The sequence below is a fragment of the Acipenser ruthenus genome, chromosome 11 (genome assembly GCF_902713425.1).
Source record: "Acipenser ruthenus chromosome 11, fAciRut3.2 maternal haplotype, whole genome shotgun sequence".
Classification (NCBI taxonomy): Eukaryota; Metazoa; Chordata; class Actinopteri; order Acipenseriformes; family Acipenseridae; genus Acipenser; species Acipenser ruthenus.
In genome coordinates, this window is record NC_081199.1 from 39218573 (window position 1) to 39225293 (window position 6721).

Here is a 6721-nt window from a genome sequence, read left to right on the forward strand (position 1 = left end):
GAGATTTCATTGTGCCCTGCACAGATTCAAGGCACCCTGTCCCAGGCGCAGCAAAGCAGCCCCAAAACATAACCGAGCCTCCTCCATGTTTCACTGTAGGTATGGTGTTCTTTTCTTTGAAAGCTTCATTTTTTCATCTGTGAACATAGAGCTGATGTGACTTGCCAAAAAAGCTCCAGTTTTGATTCATCTGTCCAAAGGACATTCTCCCAGAAGGATTGTAGCTTGTCAATATGCATTTTAGCTAATTCCAGTCTGGCTTTTTTATGTTTTTCTGTCAAAAGTGGAGTCCTCCTGGGTCTTCTTCCATGGAGCCCACTTTCGCTCAAAAAGTGACGGATGGTGCGATCAGAAACTGACGTACCTTCACCTTGGAGTTCAGCTCGTATCTTTTTGGCAGTTATCCTTGGTTCTTTTTCTACCATTCGCACTATCCTTCTGTTCAATCTGGGGTCGATTTTCCTCTTGCGGCCGCGCCCAGGGAGGTTGGCTACAGTTCCATGGACCTTAAACTTCTTAATAATATTTGCAACTGTTGTCACAGGAACATCAAGCTGCTTGGAGATGGTCTTGTAGCCTTTACCTTTACCATGCTTGTCTATTATTTTCTTTCTGATCTCGTCAGACAACTCTCTCCTTTGCTTTCTCCGGTCCATGTTCAGTGTGGTGCACACAATGATACCAAACAGCACAGTGACTACTTTTCTCCATTTAAATAGGCTGAATGACTGATTACAAGATTGGAGACATGTGTGATACTAATTAAAGAAACTAATTAGTTTGAAATATCACTATAATCCAATTATTTATTATCTTTTCTAAGGGGTACCAACAAATGTGTCCAGGTCATTTTAGAATATCTTTGTAGAATAAGCAATAATTCATCTCTTTTCACAGCTTCTTTGCTTTATTCTATGACATACCAAAGGCATGCAAGTATACATGATAAAATAGCTTTTAATTTCATCACTTTTCAGGAGGAATGAAGCATTATTGCTGTAAGGGTACCAACAAATTTGAGCACGTCTGTATGTATGTATATATATATAAAGTATTTGTCACAGGTTATTTTAGTTATGGGTTTTAAAATGACCTATGGGTTGGTATTGTCTGGAGGGGACTTCAACACCCAGAATGCATAGGGTTTGGAGTTCTGTAGCAGCAGGAATTCTGGGAGGAAATACATTTATAAGGAGAGTGTGTGCGCTGTAGGTGTGTTTTGGTAATGGAGACTTGTGTTACCAGCAGCAGCAGCAGCGCTCGAATTTATGCATGAGAGAGGGTTACCGTGTAGTTTATATTGCCAGTGTTTTAATTAAGCAACCCAACCATGAGTGTGGAATAGTCTGCTATAAAGAATCTGGTCGGGAACAAACTGAATACTTTGGGACAATCCAGCGAAGCAATCCGCAGACAAGACCATACAACTATGATGCAGTAAGGTAGTTGAAACTCTCTAATAATCTAAACGGGAGTTTGTTTAAGACTTTTAGAAGTAAACTGTCTTGGGTGTGTATGAGCTGGGAGCTGTGAGGGAAGGCAGCAACCAAAGACTGTCTGATTCCTAATTTAACACACGAGTGTGGAATTTGTTTACATTTGCAATAGCGATCTGAAAAGGCTGAACTTGGAGTGCGTGGCTCAGCGCACAGACCGCGTGTTTAAAGTAACGCTGGCACTAGAGACTGTGTTATTCAGAAAAGCAGTGTAGCAACGTGCATTTTGTTACACCGGGCTTGTGTTAACGACTGTGCACTATTTAAATAATCCCCAGGAGACACAGGGTGAATATTCCCTGCAGCATCAAAACTGTGTTTTATGAGACCACGATTCCTAGACTGTGTTTATGAAACCACGATTAATGGACTGTGTTTATGAAACCACGATTAATGGACTGTGTTTATGAAACCACGATTCCTGGACTGTGTTTATGAAACCACGATTAATGGACTGTGTTTATGAAACCACGATTCCTGGACTGTGTTTATGAAACCACGATTAATGGACTGTGTTTATGAAACCACGATTCCTGGACTGTGTTTATGAAACCACGATTCATGGACTGTGTTTATGAAACCACGATTCATTATTATTATTATTATTTATTTCTTAGCAGACACCCTTATCCAGGGCGACTTACAATCGTAGGCAAAAACATTTCAAGCGTAAGACAACTACCAGGGTGATAAACTCGTCCAACCACAGGCGGGTACATTAAGGAATCCACCTGGTTCTTTTACTGACCAGGAACCAAGTCGAGTAGGAACCTGACTTGGACCCGCAAACCAGAGGAATGATTCCAGACTGTGAAAGGACTGGTTAGGGATACTGACCCAGGGGAGGGCACTAAAAGGGGACCGATTCGAGACTTTAGTACTTACCAGTGTTAAAGGTGTCACAAATTAGGCCACATAGCTAGGAATTGTTCTGAAACAGAGGAGCCCATGCAGTATAATATTACCGAAGCATTCTGTGGTAGCACTATTGTAGCCAGTACTCCGGAGGGCCACTATCTCTATATGACAGACGTGTCGGTAAATGGAATAAAGGCTCAGGCACTCATAGATTCGGGAAGTGCATTAACCCTGGTAGCTACAGACTACGATACATTGGAAAACGGTCTTAAGACCAGAATCACTTGCATCCATGGGGATGTTAAGTATTGCCCTACAGCTCGAGTTAAGATCTCTTGGGCCGGTGTAGAGCAAGAGATGAGAGTAGGAGTAATCCCCAGGTTGCCCCACGAAGGCAGAAGTAGAGCCTCCTGGGAGCTTGTTTTGTCTGTTTCCCCTTTCTGTCACAGGAATATTTATGGGCAGAGAAAGGGTGATATATAAGTCATGGAAACTGCATCCTGAAGAAAAACATTGGGGACCAACTCCACCCACGGTATTGGTAGGGCAAATAGCCAAATGCCCACACAAGGGAGTTAGTGTACTCCAGAGGAAACTGAGGAGGAGACCAGAGAAATAAGTTAAAATGTGGACCCAGGGAGGGGTCGGGATATATGGTGTGATAATCTTTCTCCAGATTTTGAGCATTTCAGTAGGGAACAAGGGAATGATCTTACCCTAGTTAATATAAGACAGAGAGCGGTGGCAGTGAATGGGGTCCCAGTTGAAAATGCAGTAGTAAACCTGCAAGAACATTTTGTGATTAAAAACAATTTGGTTTATAGTAATACCATAATTAATGGAAGTCCAATAGAACAATTGTTGGTACCTAAGTCATTTAGAAATACTGTCCTTCAGCTCGCCCATAATCATTTGTTTGGAGCTCATTTGGGGGGAGAGGGGAACATTGCAAAGAATATTACAACTGTTTTACTGGTTAGGAATAAAAAAGGATGTTGATAACTTTTGTAAATCTTGCCCAAAGTGTCAAAAAGCCAGTCCCCATCCCCATCCCCATCCCTACCTTAGATCCCCCTTAGAAACAATGCTTATAATAGAGCAGTAGAACAATGCTTATAATTCCATTTGAGCGAATAGCTATGGATCTGGTAGGTCCAGAGGACATGTGTATCTTAGTCATCCTAGATTACGTTACATGATACCCCGAAGCTATTCCCTTAAGGAGTATGGCATTCAAAGTTATCGCTAAAGAACTGGTTACCATTTTTACTAGGGTCGAGATACCAAAGAGATCCTTACGGATCAGAGGATTCCCTTTGTCAGTCTATTAATGAAAGATTTATATGCCCTCCTACATATCAAGCCGATTCATACCTCTGTTTACCATCCCCAGACGGACAGCTTAGTTGAAAGATTTAAGCAAACATTAAAAATGATGTTAAAGAAAGTGATTAGTCAGGATGGGAAGGATTGGGACCTGTTGTTACCATACTTAATGTTCACTATACACATGGTCTTGGTGTTTCAGGTTACGATCCACCAAAGTGTGAAGATAAATTTAGGGCCCATCTTAAGCATGGAACAAGTATGTTGTTTTTTCTAATTTACCAGGCCGGACTACCACGATACAGCATACCATAGTGACACCTAAGGGAACCAGAGTAAAACTGTGGCCATATCGGGTGCTGGAAGCCAAGAGATATGCAGAAAGAAATAGAAAACATGATAAAACATGATGTAATAGAAGAATCTTCAAGTCCCTGGAGTAGTCCATTCGTAATGGTGGCCAAACCTAACAGGACATGGAGGTTCTGTAATGAATTCAGGCAATTAAAGTGTCAAAATTCGATGCGTACCCCATACCACGAGTAGATGAGCTGATAGAGAGATTAGGAAAGGCAAAGTATTTAACAACCCTAGATCTCACTAAGGGATATTGGCAAATTCCACTCAGCCCTGACTCAAAAGAAAAGACGGCTTGCTCTACCCCCAATGGATTGTACCAATACAAAGTAATGCCGTTTGGTCTGCATGGGGCCCCAGCCACCTTTCAAAGGTTGATGGATAGGGTGCTGAGACCGCATGCAGAATACACGTCTGCTTATATTGATGACATAGTGATCTTTTCAGAGGAATGGGACAGTCACTTGTGTCGGGTAAAAGCGGTGTTACAGAACTTGAGGGAAGCCGCATTAACGGCTAACATGGAAAAATGTTTCATAGGTTTATCCAAAGCTAAATATTTGCCTAAAGAGGCAAGTGATGGCGTTCTTAATGTACTGTGTTTATGAAACCACAATTATTGGACTGTTTTGAAAAGAAACTGACAACAAGGTTAGGTTTAAAAAACGTATTTTTAGCTTGTTGTGATTTACAATAAGAACGTGGTATTTTGAGTTGGCTCGAGTGGGGAACGTGGGCCTGGTTATTTTTCTTCTTTGATCTCACAAGCTGGAACTACTTCACCCTTATTGCCCGGAACTTATCTGTAGGGGCCACCCATACTTACCTGTAGGGGGCACCCATACTTACCTATGGAACCGGAAAAAAGCGTTAGGGCACAACCAAGACCAAGAACACTACAACTGCAAAGATTCAAAGACGAGGAACTTACCTGGTACTCCTCCTAGTGGCCAGTGGTGTAACTGCAGTCTAAGAGCAACTGAAAGAATCATAGCTTCCAACACACCCACAGGGTGGGATAGTGTTTTTGTTTTGGTTAACAGCCCAAACTGTTAAGACTGCGGAACTGAAGAAGTTAAGACTAGGGTCCAATGAGTGGGCAAGGGTTTTATTTTCTTGAATCCCCACAGTTAAAGTTTTGTGTGAACCCATTGTAAATAAACCTGCACCTATTTGACTTTCACTATTGCCTTCTGCCTGGCAATAGTTACTATCCTGAAAATGAGCCAAAAGCTCACTATATATATATATATATATATATATATATATATATATATATATATATATATATATATATATATATATATATACATAGTTTTTGTGAAATAAATATTGAACTAGTAGTAGTGTGTTAACATCTAGCCCAGTTTCTGATTCCTCATTGAAATTTCTCTAATTACAATACTAGAGAAACAATCTCCTTAGCCATTATGGTTGTTTATGGGGGTGTACCAGTGGGACTTGCAAGTAACTGGTCATTTGCTCTGAGATAATACCACTGGTCTAAACAATGTAAGATTATTAACATACCAAAGGGAAAGGGGTCCTTCATACTGTGGTATTTCTGTAGCTGAGGTTTATTTTCTGCGCCAGTAAGAGATCCCCAACAGATAATTCCAGTTATTTATGCACATTTCTGAACATCATGCCTCATTTATTTTCTCTAACAGGAAGTCATTCTGAGCGTAGCCCATCTTGAAATGACAACGTGGAATGCAAGATAATCACACAAGTGTCATTTACAATCCCCACAGGAATAAAAACATTTGCAATTTAATAGCACACGACTAAACATGCTGCAGACATCCAGAGATGGAATGCATTAGGCTTTAAAGTCAAAAACATAAAAGTAAAAACGCGGATGAAACGGCTTGAAATAGCACAACAGATAAACCTGGCAGAGACTTAGTCGAATTTCACATTGAGGGATTCACTGAATCTGTAATGTAAGAAATGGTAACATCACCGGAGAGCCTACAATGAAGGCATCCCTTGGAGGGAGATTTTACTAAGCTAATATCTGACATGTCTTTCCCTTTCTGCTATTCGGAGCAATTTCTAACATATCCTGCCAGACTGTGATCCTGCCTAATAAGCCAATGATCCAGCTTAACCTCTACATTGTCAGGAGCCACAAACACATATATTGAGACTGATTTTAATACTATTAATATTCCTACCTGTTTAATTGTACAATGCCAGCATTGCTTACCAGTCTATGATACCTGACTTTGATAGTAGTTATCCATCCAGCAGAACTTTTCATAGAGAAAGAAAACTTGTTGAATGTGACTGCAATCTATCTATCTATCTATCTATCTATCTATCTATCTATCTATCTATCTTTCTATCTATCTATCTAAAGCAGTACATATTTCTTGGGGATAGAGAGAGACGCCCTGCTAACAGTCAGCTAACCTTCCTTCATCCTTAATCTTCCTAACTCTTGTAATCCACAATATAAACATGTCATTTGTGTTTCTTTTTTAATGGGTCTCCTGATTAGGATCCCCCACATTGTTTGTGATTCATCCCCACTGTACAAAAATCTGATCTTACCTACAAACCAGGTCAGGCATGCTGATTCTGTGCTTTAAATTGATTGGATTATATTGCTCATCTCTGATTTGAGTCTGAAAAAAAGAAAGAAATGTAGTCATACTGGCTCTTTAAATGCCTGCAGG